We start from the raw sequence: 19,404 nt of genomic DNA on the forward strand, positions 1-19,404 counted from the left end.
CAACCAAGTTGCTGACAGGAAGAATGGACAAGAAAATGACCATCATTTCTTAAATGATACTCAGTTTGCATTTAGGTAAGATAAAGGCAACTGAGAGAGAATTATCATACTCGACAAAGATAATGTAAGCAAAACTATGGCAAAATTACGACACGTTAACCGTATTCGTTGGCATAGGGAATGCATTCGACAGTGTAAAATGGTGCAAGCTGTTCGGAATTCTAAGGAATATCTGTACAGGAACAAAGATCGAAAAATAATAATGGGAGACTAAGAACGAATTGCTTGTATTAAAAAAGAGTATGAGGAACTTAGCCTTTCGTCCCTACTGTTCAATCTGTACCTCGAAGAAGCATTGATGGAAATAAAAGACATGTTCAGCAGAGAATTAAAACTTCGGGATGAAAGAACTCAGTGATAAGATTCGTTGATGTCGATGTTGTCCCCAGTAAAAGTGAGGAAGATATTCATAGTCTGTTAAACAGAAAGTGTAAAGAGCACTAACTATGAATTTAGGGTAAACCGAAAAAAAACCAGATGTAACGAGAAGTAACAGAAATCTAATAAGCAACAAACTTATCAATATTTGGGACGACGAAGTAGCAAAAGTAAAGGATTTCTGCTACCGTCGAAGAAAAGTAACACATGTCGAATGAAGCCTGCAGGACGTAGAAAGCAAAATAGAAAAGGAAAATAGTGCGTTCCTGGCCAGACGATGTCTGCTGGTATAAGACCTTAACTCTACCGCACATGTCCTTAAAACTTCTAAACTTTTGTTAAGTTTCATAACATCTATTACCGTCCAGAATGAGATTTTCACTCTGCAGCGGAGTGTGCGCTGATATGAAACTTCCTGGCAGATTAAAACTGTGTGCCCGACCGAGACTCGAACTCGGGACCTTTGCCTTTCGCGGGCAAGTGCTCTACCATCTGAGCTACCGAAGCACGACTCAGGCCCGGTACTCACAGCTTTACTTCTGCCAGTACCTCGTCTCCTACCTTCCAAACTTTACAGAAGCTCTCCTGCGAACTTTGCAGAACTAGCACTCCTGAAAGAAAGGATATTGCGGAGACATGGCTTAGCCACAGCCTGGGGGATGTTTCCAGAATGAGATTTTCACTCTGCAGCGGAGTGTGCGCTGATATGAAACTTCCTGGCAGATTAAAACTGTGTGCCCGACCGAGACTCGAACTCGGGACCTTTGCCTTTCGAGGGCAAGTGCTCTACCAACTGAGCTACCGAAGCACGACTCACGCCCGGTACTCACAGCTTTACTTCTGCCAGTACCTCGTCTCCTACCTTCCAAACTTTACAGAAGCTCTCCTGCGAACCTTGCAGAACTAGCACTCCTGAAAGAAAGGATATTGCGGAGACATGGCTTAGCCACAGCCTGGGGGATGTTTCCAGAATGAGATTTTCACTCTGCAGCGGAGTGTGCGCTGTTATGAAACTTCCTGGCAGATTAAAACTGTCTTGCCCGCGAAAGGCAAAGGTCCCGAGTTCGAGTCTCGGTCGGGCACACAGTTTTAATCTGCCAGGAAGTTTCATCTATTACCGTGCTCAAGAGCAACAACTTGGCAACAATCCTTTTTTTTAAATAACGGCATTCGTTTACACTACTTCTCGAAGACAAGAAGTACATATTACTTGTCGAAGATATTTCACATTTATGAAATTCATTACCCTTTCACTGTACTGCTAAAACAAAATAAAGTATTAACGTAAACGTTCTGTTGTTATTTCAAGCGACCTTAATGAATTCCTTGATTTTGTCCGCTAAACCATTGAAAAATTGTGATAACAGGAGCTAAGTCGATGTTAAATGAACACCGAAGCGATACATCAAATTTCAGTTTGCATCGCCAATGGCCAAAAACCGTAGGATTAGTGAGAGTTTGGTTATAAACAGGTGTACAGTCTTTTATACAGGGTGAACATTAGTTTTATGTATTGTGAACATTAATAAAACAGCCACCCTACAGGGACGGATTCCTGGCTGGAAGCCTCTGGTCAGCCCGTAAAGTAATGGCAACAGACTTCGTGGACCCTGAAGCGATTATTCTGTTTGATGTCCTCTCTCATGGAGCAAAGATCAACTTTGAAGTTTATTGTCCTACCGTCAGTAAAGTGAAGAAACGAGTTCAGCATGTTCGTCGCCACAAAAATGCAAACGAACTTCTCCAGGACAACGCAAGGCCTCACACAAGTCTGCGCACGAGAGAGCTGCTCACGAAACTTCATTGGACTGTTTATATTTTATTTTTGTATTTTTTACGTCTATTGCCGTAGGACCAAATTGAGGGGCAAAGCTCGGTGGCCATGTAATGTGTCAGAACATGAAATTGCAACAGAAAAGTAATAATAGAAAGAATGTTTATGAATCCCAAAAGGCGACAGGCTGGAAGTTTATATAAATGCAGTCAACAATGTGACACGGGAATTAGCTTAAAGTTTCAAGGAACTCCTTGACGGAATAGAAGGAGTGAGCCATGAGGAAACTATTCAGTTTGGATTTCAAAGCACGTGGATTACTGCTAAAATTTTTGCATTATAGTGATATCTTGTTAAAAATTGATACAGCAAAACACTGTCCGCTCTTCTGCACAAGAGTCAAGGAAGTGTTATCTAAATGCAGAGCGGGTGAAAGCTGCTAATTCTTTGGAATAAGCTGATATTGTGGACAAGAAACGCCAGTAAAGAATATATACGTTGAGAGGCCAATATCAAAAAACCCAGACTAATGAGCAGGGGTCGGAAAAGTTTCGCGAACTTACACCACTTGTTGCTCGAACCGCCCCCTTCTGAGTCAAAAATATCCTTTGAGGATGGGAGGAGTTACCCCAGAATGTAATCATAAGAGAATTAAAATAAGCAAAGTAGACAACTTTACGTGTCGAACCATCACTTGCCTCAGATACTGTTCTATTAGTAAAAATGTCAGCATTAAGTCTCTGACTAAGATCCTGAACATGGATTTTCCACGACAGTTTACTACCTATCAGAACACCTAGCAACCTGTACTGTTCAGTCTCACTAATCATATGCCCATTCTGTGTAATTATGAGGTTAGGTTTTCTTGAATTGTGTGCTAGAAACTGTAAAATCTGAACCTTACTGTGATTTAGAATTACTTTATTTTCTACAAGCCATTGAAACCTTCCCGTCTCCTCTATATCTTTTGTTACGCAACCTTCCCTTCTACATTAACCAATGAAACCTTCCCTTAGGATTTCTATCTCTTGCTTAATAATAACAAGTGAAATCTTCCCTATGAAATTAATTCTCTTTCTCGATAATAGTATGTGCAATCTTCGCATACAAATTTAAATTCTGCTTATTAAAAGTGGTTTGCTGATTATTTCAACGAAACATAGAATGTGTCGTCGACGTGGCCCTCGGTCGTTACCTGCAATAACCCAAAACTGTTCCTTACCTTTTTTACTGTTACTGGATTCCCCATCTGACTGCTACATCGGACTGCGACATGAATATACTTACTCTGTTTTACTGTACTCTATTAGCTGCTGGTAGGCTGTCATAATAAGTGGCTGTATTTTTTACGAAAGCTGGCGTTATTCTTTAATAGCAAAGCTGACGTTATTCTTTAATTAATTTGACTGCAGTTACGAAATTTATATTTAAACTTTTTCTTGACAACAATAAAATGTTGCAAAGTTTTACGTTGATGATTATTTAGATGGATTATAATCTGTAATGCAATATTGCTGGCTAAAAATTAATTATACTTTGTAAACGATTCTTCAAATATTTACTGTTGGTAATGAAATGATTTTACAAACGTTAAAATGGGACTTACTTTTTACAATAATCTTACATGTAGCAATGCACAAACATACCTTAGTAGTCTTGAGTTTCTAAAAAAAAAATTCAATAATATTAGTTCCTCTTATTATAATAGTTATCTGATGTCTCTGTACATCCGTTTATAATCTGTTGTAAATTATAGCTGGTGGCTGGCAGGCACACCGCTCCTCTCAACCTCTCGCTTCAGACCTGCTACCGACTCACTTCACATCTCGCTTACTACTGACTTTCTACAAACGTTAAACTGCGGTCTCTCCCGCCAACAATGCTTTCTGATGCAGACAATCGCTGCTACCATTACAACATGTATCAGTGCGCGGTCTTTCCCGCTGTTTTCTTAAAATGTATCCATAAGCGGTCATCCGCCCTTTTTAAAATTGTATCAATGTGCAGTCTCTCCCGCCAACAATACTTTGGTGCAGATATTCCCTGCTACCACAATTATTTCCAAAATGACGAATATTAATTATTCCTACTTAATCATATTAATAAAATATAAACATCTTTCATAAATTGTGTTTTGACAATAGATAATAGAAATATACACGTCTTACATAACCCTCCACTGGGTTTACTTAAAATTTTCCTACGTCGTTAAGTCATTTGGACTTGACGTAAGGAGAAAATTTGATTATAGATATAAGTGTAGTAATAAGTAAGTTAATGATAGAACATTTCTTTCAACAAAGCACATACATATATTGTCAAAATAATTTGTTTTCCTAAGTCTAACAAAGCGAATATTCAAAAGAGTATGCATCAAGACATGCAAATAATAAGAGTCAGTAAGTTGGAAGTTTACATCAGGTAGTAAAAGTTATTCATATCTCTAATAGTAATGAATGGTAAAAAAATTAGAACATAGTTTATGTTTCATCATAAACTTGTTTCACTGGTAAAATTGGTATCTATTAGCACCATATTTAAGGAAGTAAAAAAAAAAAAGGAATTGGATAGCATGGTCAAAGCACTGGTAACTGTTTGTGAATACGCTCAAAAGTCCGTTTCTTTCCCTCACATACCACAACACCAGGTTTCGCCTTTTGATTCCGTCGTTTCTTTGATCCATATTTTTAGTGTAACCAAACTCTAAGTTAACCGCCGAATTGCCTGAGTTGCCGCAGCTACATCAGGTACGAGTTCCAACTCCAGTTGTCCATTAGTAGTGATGGTGTGCATCTTGGTATGCAAGCACCTAATTACGTACATCATGACTGTGGTGTGCATCTTGGTATGCCGACACCTCATGGAAAACATCGTAGGTTGAAGCAACGTGGGTCACTATTCACTTTGTTTGTGCTCCATAACCATGGGGATGCACTGGAATTAAGGGACGGGTATAAGCATTTCGTCAAAAGGTTTACGGATATGGTTGATACCGTTATTACCAAATTTTTCATCATCCCTTTCCTCTGTGCTCATTTAATTTATCTTTACCGTATTCTTAATTTACGTTTAAAAGGACAAAATATGTACCTTTTGTGACTGTAGAAAAAGTTTGTAGTTTTAAACAATTACATAAAAAACACATTTTTCATCTGTAGTGAATTCTGCATAAAGTACATATGACAATACGTGACAGTCAAAAACATAAACAAATATTCCTGTGAGTGGAATTTAGTAGTACATTTAGACATCAACATTTTAAATAAAATAGACAAGTGACAATACAAACTATGTCACTTTCTGTGACTTCAGTAGATAAATTTCCGTTTGTGTGTTCTATTCGGTAATGTGGTCGTCAGTTACGACTCATATTATCAGTCGACTATAAATTATGTTCGAGTTGTGTAGCACATATCGTCATTGTTATTTAAGAGAAAACATTTGTATTTTACGTAGAGTGCGAATCGGTATGTTGACATTTGGCGTGATCTGTTTTTCCTATGTATGTATCTGATGTAAAAGATATCATGTTCAGTGCAGGAAAAAATTTATCGAATAGTAAAGTACATACAGTAAGCAATTTAATGTGGTTTCTCCATCCATAGTGCTGCGCTGTGTCACCTGTTACCAAAATAAACCATTACTAAATTATATTCCTTGCATACTAACATCTTCATTCTCCTCTCTTCTTTGTACCTTGTGTCATCTTTCTGCATAGCCTATAATAAAATATTCATTGTTAATAATCTTCAGCGCACGGCATGACTTGAACATCTCTCTGCATCTGAAAAATCGCATCAGCTCTCCGCAATACCTGTAAAGCATTTGTCCACATTTCTCCATATTCAGTTTTTATATTATAATTAAAACTACATTTACTTGACCTACGGCAACAATGCTGTATGCACGGGTTAAAGAATACATCTGACTGCTACTACTGTATGTAAATCATTTTTACGTGTTATACATTTACATTGAAAGTAGTCCTGTTAATTGCTTCACTTACCTTACATAATGTGAAATAAATGTTCTGCGAGAAAGCTTCCAAGACTGGTATTAATATTCAATGTAATTATCTACGGTCGAGTCGAGGCGACCTGTTGTGCACGTAAATAACCCATTAGTAGCTCGCTGTGTTCGGGCTTGCTGGAATGTGTCAAAACTCTCATTGTTATACTCTGTCTATATGTATCCATGTAAGAAGGTTTTTCTATTTTAAGAATTTCTTTATGTTTGACATATGATGGTTTCCTCTCGACTTTTTTGTTCTGAGTGTCTCAATGTATACTACATTAGCGTGTGGAATATTTCGAATTCTGTACAGTCCTGCATAAAGAAGTTCAAATTTTTTGCATCGGTTCTTCCCTTTATGTGACAGATAATGCGTAGGGACTAGTACCTTATCGCCAATCTCGTACTTGTGTAATCTACTTACCTGCTTCTGCTGTCTCTTCCGACGATCTGCAGCTCGTTTAATGTTCGCTAGTGCCATGTCTATTATCTCACAATGACGAAGTCTACGCTTCTTTAGAAAAGTAATCATTTCAGTAAGTTTATTCGGTGCGTCTTTATTCGTCAGTATTACAGTTGGTGAGAGCATCGTTGACTCATTAGGTATTGCATTTATTACTTTCTGAAACTGTGAAATGTATTCGTCCCATGTTGTATGCTTTCTGTGGCAATAAATTCTACATAGTTTCCCGATCTCTTTCATTATTCTTTCTGACGGGTTGGAAGAACTGTGATATTTTGATCTATATATTGGTGTTATGTTCTTACCCTCTAACATTTGTTTCCATATGTCTGACCTGAACTGCGGTCTGTTATCTGAAATAACCTTCTGTACATGTCCTACTACTGATAGAAAATCCCTTACAAATGCTCTTGATACTGTTCTAGCTGTTGCTTTCCTTAGTGGAGGTGCCATGAATCTTTTGCAGTAACTCTTCTAGCGTCTGTGGTCGGTCAGTTTCTGTAATGATTATTTTACTAACCTGACGTGAATCTAAAACTAAATGGAGGGATCCATCCTTCTTTTCAACGATGTGTAATGGATTTATATATTGGCTTGGTGCTGGTTCAATTACACCCTGATCAATCATTGCTCATAACTCTTCCTTAACTGCTTCTGTGTGTATATGCGGGAATGGATAGTGTTTTGCTTTGAAAGTCTCGTGTAGTTTCACCTTAAATTCGTACATAAATCCTGTCATCGTTCCTGGAACATTGTTAAAAACTGTTTTATGTTGCACAAGAATATTTTCTAATTCTGTGCTTTCTGTGCCATCTTTCGTTATACTGTCTCCAACCTTGCACGTAATTGTCTCTAATACATTATACTCCTGTTCCTCTGCCATGTCGTTATTATGTGTATTCGTGTATAGTGTGAGATAACAATCGTTATCTTTAGAATCTGGAATAATCTCGATCCTGTGCATATTTTGCTCTTCTGAGGATATTGTGTTTTGAAATCTCACTATCACTTCACTGTCTTCCTTCTGTAATGTTAGGTATGACGATTTAACTTCAATCTTTGCATCATATTATACGAGAAAATTCATTCCTAACATATCAGTTGTTAAACGTGGAACTATCCAACAATTGCTGTGGAAAGTTTGCCCTGCAAAAACAAACTTTAATTGTGTCTGTCTTTTGACTTCAATGCTTTTTCCTGGAAATGCTCCCTTAACTTTAGTTTTGCTTAAGGGTAATCATTATTGCTATTGCATCTGTCGAATGCTTCTTCGTTAATTACGCACATTGGTGAGCGTGAATCAGTTATTGCTAAAACATTTTGTTACTTTAAAGTTATCTAGATTATTCGGTGGCATATAGTTTTCTGTCCGATCGGTTTTTCGTGTAACAGTGTTTCTCGCACGTCGTCAAATGTAATGGCATTCTCTATCATCTTTTCTCTGTCCTTATCCATGGTGTCGTCATTTAGAGATTCATCAAAGGGCTATGTCTAGTCATAAATGTTCTCACATTTCATTTTCTGTTGGGGAATGTTGCGTGTTTTCTATGAGCGGCACTGTTCTAACGTTTTGATTATTAGCGGTAGGTGGCGGATGAAATCTTGTGTCTGGTACATTCATACGATAACTTGGCTGTTGTGCACTGTTTGAATTTCTGTGAAAATTATCATTGTAGAATGTCCTTTGCGGTCGGTGTTCGTTTTCTCTCCTTCTGTCGTTATAGCTGTGGTTATACGGCGAGGCACGCATGTTTCTCTGAAAAGGCTGTCTTTGTTCGTTTTGTGTATTTTGCGTTCTTATTAACAAACGTATAATCTGCCTGATGTACCTCTAGCAATTGCAGGATCTCTCCAAATGCGTACACATGTCCTTTTGCTGGCCTGTTAATAATGACACTTTTAATGCTCTGGGAAGTTTTGAAATACACAGCTGTATTAATGAGGATTGACTGTATGGCTCATTGAGGTATTGGTTCTGTTCAACTATATACTCGAAAAATTGTGTGATTGTTGGGAAAACAGAATTCACGAAATTTGGCAGACTAATTAGCCGATCTTTAATGCTGCTCTGTGTGGTATCTGACCAATATGCTGCTAGAAATGCTTCCAGGAATGCTTCTACTGGAAAACACTATCTAGCAATTGGTCACATTATTCTCGCTGGCTCCCCTTCAAGAAAACTAATAAATTCTAGCTTATGTTTAACTGGCCATGATGGTGAGAGTGCCGCATTGAATTGTTGGATCCAGTCCAGTGGATGTACTTGCATCCTGTCGCTTTTAAATGTTTTAAACTTTCTCACTGAAAGGAAATGCTTGTGGTCGAAACAGTCATGTCTGTGTGTAATTATTTTCGTAATGTTGTATATATGAATTTATGTGTCTTTCAGCCTGATTAAGATCTCTTACTCTCTGAAGTCTACCGACATATGTATTGTGCATCTGAGGCATGCCGTAATAGTGTGTGTTCTGCTGGAATTGATTGTTTTCAGTTGTTTCTTGTGTGTCAGCTATCCCTTGCTGCAAAGAATTGATTTTCTGATGTAACAAAGTATTACGTGATTCTAGGTCTGTGATTGTTTGTTGCACAATTGTAATTTGCGTATCTTTACTATTAGAAATCTGTTGAACTGAGACTGATGTAGTGTCATCTGATTTACTGTCGTTGTTAGTATCTAACAGGTCTATTCTTGTAGTGAGTTCGTTGATCTTTTCTGTCAGTTCGTTTCGTAATTTACCATTACTTTTGGTTACTTTCTTAAAATCTGCTTTCAAATTTTATGGGTCTTGATTGATTTATATGTGTTCTATTTTGTCAGTTAGTGTCTGGACTGCTTCTGTTAATTTATCCATAATATTCTAGATTTCAGTGTCTGTAGAAATTTTCGCCTCAATTGTGTGTGATTAGATTTCCGTGAGTCTCTCTTGTATTTGAATATTTGTCTCCATAACCGTTTCGATTTCTTCCGAAATAGAGTGTATGTGATTGTTCACGTAAGTTTTTCCCTGAGCAAACACTTTCTTTTTCTCGTCCTGTCGCTGTTAATTAATTGTTTGTAATAGTTCTTTTCGTTCTTTATCCTGCGATCGCGATGACGTATCAAACAGTTTTCTGTGTGATTGATAAAACGTTCATCAATGTGAGCATTTTGTGTAAAAAAGTTCTCTGTCATTGTTTCTCGTATGCTATCCGCGAATGCTTCTTGTTTTTCTGTTATTTCTTGAATCTTGGCGTGTAATTCTTCGTCTGATTGCGAACATTTTTCAGCGACTGCTTGAATGTCTACTTTGAGTTCGTGTTTTAGATTTTGTTTCTTGTTGTTGTTGTTGTTGTTTTTTGTTTGTTTGATTTGTTTGTAATTCTGTCAGAGACAGCAAAGGACTTGGAAGAGCAGTTGAACCGAATGGACAGTGTCTTGAAAGGAGGATATAAGATGAACATCAGCAAAAACAAAACGAGGCTAATGGAATGTAGTCGAATTAAGTCGGGTGCTGCTGAGGGAATTAGATTAGGAAATGAGACACTTAAAGTAGTAAAGCAGTTTTGCTATTTGGGGAGCAAAATAACTGATGATGGTCGAAGTAGAGAGGATATAAAATGTAGACTAGCAATGGCAAGGAAAGCGTTTCTGAAGAAGAGAAATTTATTAACATCGACTATAGATTTAAGTGTCAGGAAGTCGTTTCTGAAAGTATTTGTATGGAGTGTAGCCATGTATGGAAGTGAAACATGGACGATAAATAGTTTGGACAAGAAGAGACTAGAAGCTTTCGAAATGTGGTGCTACAGAAGAATGCTGAAGATTATATGCGTAGATCACATAACTAATGAGGAGGTATTGAATAGAACTGGGGAGAAGAGGAGTTTATGGCACAACTTGACAAGAAGAACGGACCGGTTGGTAGGACACCTGAGGCATCAAGGGATCACAAATTTAGCATTGGAGGGCAGCGTGGAGGGTAAAAATCGTAGAGGGAGACCAAGAGATGGATACACTAAGCAGATTCCGAAGGATGTAGGTTGCAGTAAGTACTGGGAGACGAAGAAACTTGCACAGGATAGCGTAGCATGGAGAGCTGCATCAAACCAGTCTCAGGACTGAAGACCACAACAACAACAAGATTTTGGTACATTTTGTGTAATTTCTGATCTGTGTGTGAGCGTTCTGCCTTGATTTAGTTTCCTAGGTCTGCTGATTCTTGTGAAATTTGGCTAAAGTTTTGATTCATGTCTTGTCTCATTTGTAGCAAATATGCCATTATTGAATTCGTTTCGGACTGACTTCGGTGTGTATTTGTATTCGTTGTTAAAGGTTGTTCATCTGTGTTCATTTGAATATACTCAGATGACTATAATCGTGTCACATCTTCCGTTGTCTTGAAATTTTCGTCAATAAAACTTTTGTATCTGCTATGCTGATTGTGTAGCTGAGTACCGTTTGAATCTGTTTCGGCACGTAATGGAGTCACAGTGTTTGACTGCATTATAGTGGTTTCGTTACTGAAACTATTATGTCTGCTACGCTTAATTTGTGGCTGTGTGGTGTATGTTGTATTTAAAAGTAAATTATTTTGCACTGTTGTTGTTGTTGTCTTCAGTCCTGAGACTGGTTTGATGCAGCTCTCCATGCTAATCTATCCTGTGCAAGCTTCTTCATCTCCCAGTACCTACTGCAACCTACATCCTTCTGAATCTGCTTAGTGTATTCATATCTTGGTCTCCCTCTACGATTTTTACCCTCCACGCTGCCCTCCAATACTAAATTGGTGATCCCTTGATGCCTCAGAACATGTCCTACCAACCGATCCCGTCTTCTGGTCAAGTTGTGCCACAAACTTCTCTTCTCCCCAATCCTATTTAATACTTCCTCATTAGTTATGTGATTTTGCACTAATGTCTCATTATCAGTTGGTATTTCTGAAGTTGATTGTTCGTCAAAAGATTCCACATTATTATTACTCTTGAATGTCTGTTCACCTAACGTTTCTGTATCGGTTTTTTCACACATATTATCTCTGTCTATTCCTGAAAAAAATTTCTCGTCAGTATTTTCTACACTTTTATCAGTCTTTAGAACCAGTAGTTATTCCGAGGGACATTGTCTATAATTAGCACACGCAACAAAATATATCACTGTTCAAAGCGGAATCAACACTGAACAAACACTTTTCAACGCAGAATCAATAGAGCAAACAGAATTGCCGATGGGCTGAGAATTAAAGGTATACACTTTAGTATAATCGTTGCGCCACTTAACACTAGCTTATTCATACAATTTTCAGAGTCAGTATATTCATTTTCACAGTAGATTCACTAAAGAGTCTTACTGATTGGATGTCACCAAGTGAAACCTTCCCGTCTCCTCTATATCTCTCTTTTTTTACACAGCCTTCCCTTCTACATTAACCTATGAAACCTTCCCTTAGGATTTCTATCTCTGGCTTAATAATAACTGAATCCCTTTGAAATTAATCCTTTTCACGATAATATTAAGCGCAATTTTCGCATACAAATTTAAATGCTGCTTATTAAAAGTGATTTGCTGATAATTTCGACGAAATATGGAATGTGACGTCGTCATGGCCCTCAGTCGTTACCTGCAATAACCCAAAACTGTTCCTTACCTTTTTTACTGTTACTGGATCGCCATCTGAATGCTACATCGAACTGCGACATGAATATACTTACTATGTTTTACTATAGTGTATTAGCTGCTGGTAGGCTGTCATAATAAGTGGCTGTATTTATTACCAAAGCTGAAGTTATTGTTTAATAGCAAAGTTGGCGTTATTCTTTAATTAATTTGACTGCAGTTACGAAATTTATATTTAAACTTTTTCTTGACAACAATAAAATTTTGCAAAGTTTTACGTTGCTTGTTTTTGGGGTGCATTATAATCAGTAATGCAATACTGCTGGCGAAAATTAATTATATTCTGGAAATGTTTCTTCAAATATTTACTGTTGGTAATGAAATGATTTTACAAACGTTCAAATGGGACTCACTTTTTACAATAATCTTACAACTAGCAATGCACAAACATATCTTCAGTAGTTTTGAGTTACTCAAAAAAAAAAAAAATTCAATAATATTAGTTCCTCTTATTGTAATAGTTAGCTGAGGTCTCTGTACATCCTTTTATAATTTCTTGTAAATCATAGCTGGTGGCTGGCAGGCACACCGCTCCTCTCAACCTCTCGCTTCAGACCTGCTACCGACTCACTTCACATCTCGCTTACCACTGACTTCCCACGAACGCTAATGTGCGGTCTCTCCCGCCAACAATGCTTTCTGGTGCAGACATTCCCTGCTACCACAATTATTTCCAAAATGACAAATATTAATTATTCCTACTTAATCCTATTAACAAAATATAAAAATCTTTCAAAAATTTTGGTTTGACAATAGACAATAGAAATATACACGTCTTACACCATGGTCTTAAGTCTTGAACTGTAGTATCTGAAACGGTGAAAGTGTTGCACACAACATCTTTTACTACAAAATTAGTGTCATCAGCAAAAGGAAATAGTTTCGAATCACTTCTAATTGTGGAAGGCATATCATTTATATAAATAAGAAATAGTACTAGCCCCAGCACCGATCCCTGGGGCACTCCCCATTTAACCATGGCCGGCTTGGAATCTGTATCATAGACTTTCTACTTAATAGAAAAAAAGAGAATATACGGTAGTATTTTCAGTTGTTAAATCACTTCTAAAACCAAAGTGTACGCTTGACAACAAGTTACGCAAATTGATATGATCATTTATCCATACGTACACAGCCTTTTTAATAACTTTAGCAAACACAGATGGCATAGAAATAGGTATGAAATTATCTACATTATTCCTTTCTCCCCTTTTATAAAGCGGCTTTACTACTGAGTACTTTAATCGTTCAGGAAACTGACCATTCCTAAAGTAAAAATTACAAATATGACTAAGTACAGGGCTAACATGTGCAGAACAGTACTTTAGTATTCTGCCAGATACTCCATCATATCCAGAGAGTCCTTAATCTTCAATAATTTGATCACTGACTCAATCTACCCTTGTCAATACCACGACGCAGTATCGAAAAGCCATTTTCCAAGAGTGTTATATTATTTCCTGTAGAAATAAAATTCTTATTTAATTCACCAGCTATGTTCAGAAAAGATTCTTAAATACTGTACATATATCCGATATCATTAACAAACATTTTTACTACGTACTGACTTTATATCCTCGACCTTGTGCTGCTGACCAGACACCTCCTTCACGATGACCATATGGTTTTAATTTTATTAGCTATTCGTTTTGCGGACCACATACTCTCTGCCTTCCTAACAACATTTGTTCAAATGTGTGTGAATTCCTAAGGGACCAAACTGCAGAGGTCATCGGTCCCTAGACTTACACAATACTTAATCTCACTTATGCTAAGAACAACACACACACCCGTACCCGAGGGAGGACTCGAACCTCCGTGGGGAGGGGCCGCGCAATCCGTGGAATGGCGCCTCAAGCGCGGCCACTCCGCGCTGCAACGACTTCTGAGCACCTTATGGTACTGTTTGTAGTGGACTACTGCTGCTCGGTTGTGACCACTTCTAATATTTTGCTTTAATTCCCACTTTCCTCTCCATGATATCCTTATCGCACTAGCTAGCAACCCAGGCTGCCTTTTACTGCTAGTACCCTCTTCTGAACGTTCCAATGGAATGCAGCTTTCAAAGAGCATGAGAAAAGTGATAAGGAGAGCATTATATTTTTCATCTATTTTATCAGTACTACGAACCTCCTGCCAGTCTTGTTCCCTAACGTGGTTTATAAAAACTCTGTATTGCCGTTGGATTAGTATTTGTATCTAGTTTGTAATTATAACATTTGCTCGACTACAAAAGCCTTTTAGTGTTAAAATTTGTACACCGCGGTCTGAAAGGCCATTCACATTTTTATTAACAGAATGCCCGTCTCGTAATGAAGAATGAATAAAAGTAGTGTCTACGGTTGTGCTACTGTTCTCCTGCAGCCTGGTTGGAAGTAATACAGTCTGAAATCTACCATCACCCTTTTTCTTGCACAATCACATGCAAAATTATTATTGAACTGACCGCATACAACAACTTTTTGGTACTTTGTACAAAGTGAACCAAAAAACCTCTCTAGCTTGAGCAAAAATGCTCTGAAGTTAGATTTAAGCGGCCTATAAATAATTATAGTTAAAATTTTAGTTTCACTATATTCAACTGCCCCTGCACAACTGTTCAGTGCAGTTCTCTGATACATCTAAATACTCAAATGGAATATGACCACTCCCCCACTCCATCAAGAAATTCTTGAAAAACAGCCAGCTAAACTGTATCCTGGTAAAAGAAGCCTCTGAATTGTTACATGATTTAAGTGGTTCTCTGATGTACCAATAATGTCAGAGCCAAAATCTATGAGCAGTTCACTAACTTTATCTCTAATACCTCTTATATTTTAGTGAAATGTGCTAATTCCTTGACTACTGGACATCTTACCTTCGTTGAAGACGTTCCATTGTCAGAGACACTTCCTCTAAACAGGGGATACCTGTCAGCTGACTTGAATCTAAAACCAACCACACAGGAATTTTTCCATGAGTGATCCTGCCATAGCACAATCACCTATAAGCTGTGCCAACCTCTTGTTTCCATACCTGTTCCGCCTCATCCACCCTACAGCACGGATCTCGCACCTTCCGGCTTCCGTCTGCAATGAATGATGCACACCACTGGATGCAGATTGTTTATTCATGCAGCAAGTCACTGGGTCGGATGTCCACCAGTAGATTGGTACCATGGTACCAGGCGCTCCCAGTAACGTTAAGTAAGATAGCCGCGTTGTATGGAGATTAAGCAGAAAAGTAGGTTTCGCAGCCAGAAGAGTGGAGGAACAACACGATGTATTAGAATCCTGAATAAAGACAACCTGCTTTCAGAAAAAAAATGTTTCATTACTTTCTGAGCGCCCCTCGTACATTGCAAAGACGAAGATGATAGGTGTATAGGTTTTTATGTCTTATCACTCCCCTTTCTTATGATGGAGTATAGATGCAACAGTGTTTCAGTTTTGGGCAGTAATTACTTTCCACCACAAACATTTGTTAAACAATTTTGTAAAATAGGTCTGTATTACCTTGCCTCCAGCAGATTTGACCATTGCTTACATATAGTGAGCGTTTTTTTAATCAAGGTCATTAATACACTAAATAGAACAGATGTAACTTAATTAAACATTAGAAAACTACAGACCAGTGTCAGTTCGAGAGAAAGCTTTTTTTCATTAGTACGAAAGGCTGATGTTATGTGCAAACTTTTCACTGCACAACTGACAATAAATCTAGTATATCAGTTCACTGTAGTTAATTCGGGAAGTTTGTTTCAAAGTGTACGCAACTTTAACGACTGAAAATGTACCAGTTTCGTATACTATGCATGCGTGTTTGACGTGAACACGGGGAAATAACCGGCAGTGTATCACACGATACGTGCGACCTCTATACGCGTGGAAAATAAATAGCGAGATATGTAAACATGCCGCACATAATTCAGGTGCTTTATCAGACGCCAGCTGACTCATGCAGAGGGGTCGTGAAACAGCGCCGCTGGCCGATGACTCCACAGGAATGCTGTTAGTGAAAATTGCAGCTGCACTCTGAGAACGTACAGAAGTGTCTGATAGGTCTGCGTAGTCCATTTGTAGCTTCCAAGTAGAGGTCAAAAGATGCAAGTAACTGAGTGGTACACAAAATACTATGCCAGTCACTGTTGCTCGATACTCTCTGCACCTTGCAATCAGCGCTATTTCTGTCAATGTGCCTCGATTCCAACACGATTCTCTCTTACTCCCACTACAAAAGAATTGTGGCTGCTACAATCGTACTCTTTTGGTTAGCATTCACAAGAAAGGTGACAAGACAGATTTAAACAATTATCTTCCAGTTTCCATACTGACATCTTCTTCCAACATGTTCGAAAAAGTAATGTGCGCAAGAGTAATAGCACACTTAGGTGAGAACAATTTACAAAGCATACGATAGTTTGGATTCCAGAAGGGTTGCTCGACTGAGACTGCTGTTTATACATTCACTCATCAAATAGTACAAGCCTTAAATAATAATATATCGCCAGTTAGTATTTTTTATGATTTTTCCAAGGCGTAACGTCGATAACGAGGCCATTATAGATGGAGAAATGGGTTCAAATGGCTCTGAGCACTATGGGACTCAACTGCTGAGGTCATTAGTCCCCTAGAACTTAGAACTAGTTAAACCTAACTAACCTAAGGACATCACAAACAACCATGCCCGAGGCAGGATTCGAACCTACGACCGTAGCGGTCTTGCGGTTCCAGACTGCAGCGCCTTTAACCGCACGGCCACTTCGGCCGGCATTATAGATGGAGAACAGGCTCGGATTGGTGAAGGATGGAGATGGAAAAAGGCCGTACCCTTTTGAAGGAACCATCCCGCCATTGGCCTTAAGCGATGTAGGGAAATCACAGGAAACCTAAATCAGGATGGCCAGACGTAGGTTGGAACCGTCGTCCTCTCGCATGCGAGTCCATTGTGCTAACCACTGCGCTACCCCGCCCCGTAATTCTGCTTATTGCAACCCTAGGGTTTGACCTCCACCAGCGACATCATCTGCGTTCGGTCAATACTCGTTTACGATCCCTCGTAAACAAGGGGCAGCTATAAGTAAACTCTTTCTTGCCTATATTGTCAAGATAAGTCAGTATTCCTTGGTAATATTTTAAAAATACTTTTGTTAGCACAAACTGTGACGAACGCTTATTCTCACTCGCTTCAACTATTACGAGAATTTTGCTATGTACATCAGTACTTGAGGGCAGTATTATGGAACTGGAGGAGGGCGTAGATGAAGGTGAGGTGGGAGATACGATATTGCGTGAAGAATTTGACAGGGCACTGAAAGACGTAATTCGAAACCTGGCCCTAGAAGTAGACAACATTATGTAAGAGCGACTGACAGCCTTGGGAGAGCCAGCCATGAAAAGACTCTTCCATCTGGTAAGCAATAAGTATGTGACAGGCAAAATACCCTCAGACTTCAAGGGGAATATAATCACTCCAATTCCTAAGAAAGCAGGTACTGACACATGTGAAAGTTACCGAACTTTCAGTTTCATAAGTCACGGTTGCAAAATACTAACGCCAATTCTTTACAGAAGATTGGAAAAACTGGTAGAAGCCGACCTCGAGGAAAATCAGTATGGATTCCGCAGAAATGTAGGAGACAAGTTAAGGAAAGGCAGACCTACGTTTATAGCATTTGTAGACTTAGATAAAGCTTTTGAAAATGTTGAATGGAATATTCTATTTCTAATTCTAAAGGCTGGGCTAAAATTCTTGTTGTTGTGGTCTTCAGTCCTGAGACTGGTTTGATGCAGCTCTCCATACTACTCTATCCTGTGCAAGCTTCTTCATCTCCCAGTACCTACTGCAACCTACATCCTTCTGAACCTGCTTAGTGTATTCATCTCTTGGTCTCCCTCTACGATTTTTACCCTCCACGCTGCCCTCCAATGCTAAATTTGTGATCCCTTGATGCCTCAAAACAAGTCCTACCAACCGATCCCTTCTTCTAGTCAAGTTGTGCCACAAACTTCTCTTCTCCCCAATCCTATTCAATACCTCCTCATTAGTTACGTGATCTACCCACCTCATCTTCAGCATTCTTCTGTAGCACCACATTTCGAAAGCTTCTAGTCTCTTCTTGTCCAAACTATTTATCGTCCATGTTTCACTTCCATACATGGCTACACTCCATACAAATACTTTCAGAAACGACTTCCTGACACTTAAATCTATAGTCGATGTTAATAAATTTCTCTTCTTCAGAAACGCTTTCCTTGCCATTGCCAGTCTACATTTTATATCCTCTCTACTTCGACCATCATCAGTTATTTTACTCCCTAAATAGCAAAACTCCTTTACTACTTTAAGTGTCTCATTTCCTAATCTAATCCCCTCAGCATCACCCGATTTAATTTGACTATATTCCATTATCCTCGTTTTGCTTTTGTTGATGTTCATCTTATATCCTCCTTTCAAGACACTGTCCATTCCGTTCAACTGCTCTTCCAAGTCCTTTGCTGTCTCTGACAAAATTACAATGTCATCGGCGAACCTCAAAGTTTTTACTTCTTCTCCATGAATTTTAATACCTACTCCGAATTTTTCTTTTGTTTCCTTTACTGCTTGCTCAATATACAGATTGAATAACATCGGGGAGAGGCTACAACCCTGTCTCACTCCTTTCCCAACCAATGCTTCCCTTTCATGCCACCTGGTTTCTGTACAAATTGTAAATAGCCTTCCGCTCCTTGTATTTTACCCCTGCCACCTTCAGAATACAGGGAGCGAAAGGCTATTTACAATTTAATCATACAATGTACAATTTGTACAGAAACCGTATGGCAGTTAGAAGAAAAAAATGTTGAAATGTGTGTGAAATCTTAGGGGACTTAACTACTAAGGTCATCAGCCCCTAAGTTTACTCACTACTTAACGTAAATTATCCTAATGACAAACACATACATGCATGCCCGAGGGTGGACTCGAACCTCCGTCGGGACCAGCCGCAACAGTCCATGACTGCAACGCCTGGCCGGCCGGAGTGGCCGAGAGGTTCTAGGCGCTACAGTCTGGAGCCGCGCGACCGCTACGATGTGGAGGCGGTAA

General features: G+C 38.7%; 1 non-coding gene across 1 annotated transcript; it reads right to left on the minus strand.

Annotated features, from left to right (window-relative positions):
- Nucleotides 1-1,172: 1,172 nt before the first annotated feature.
- Trnas-cga (transfer RNA serine (anticodon CGA)) lies at nucleotides 1,173-1,247 on the minus strand. Its single transcript has one exon. It is a non-coding gene; the product is annotated as a tRNA-Ser (tRNA).
- Between the last annotated feature and the right edge of the window lie 18,157 nt (nucleotides 1,248-19,404).

The sequence above is a fragment of the Schistocerca nitens genome, chromosome 2 (assembly GCF_023898315.1).
Source record: "Schistocerca nitens isolate TAMUIC-IGC-003100 chromosome 2, iqSchNite1.1, whole genome shotgun sequence".
NCBI lineage: Eukaryota > Metazoa > Arthropoda > Insecta > Orthoptera > Acrididae > Schistocerca > Schistocerca nitens.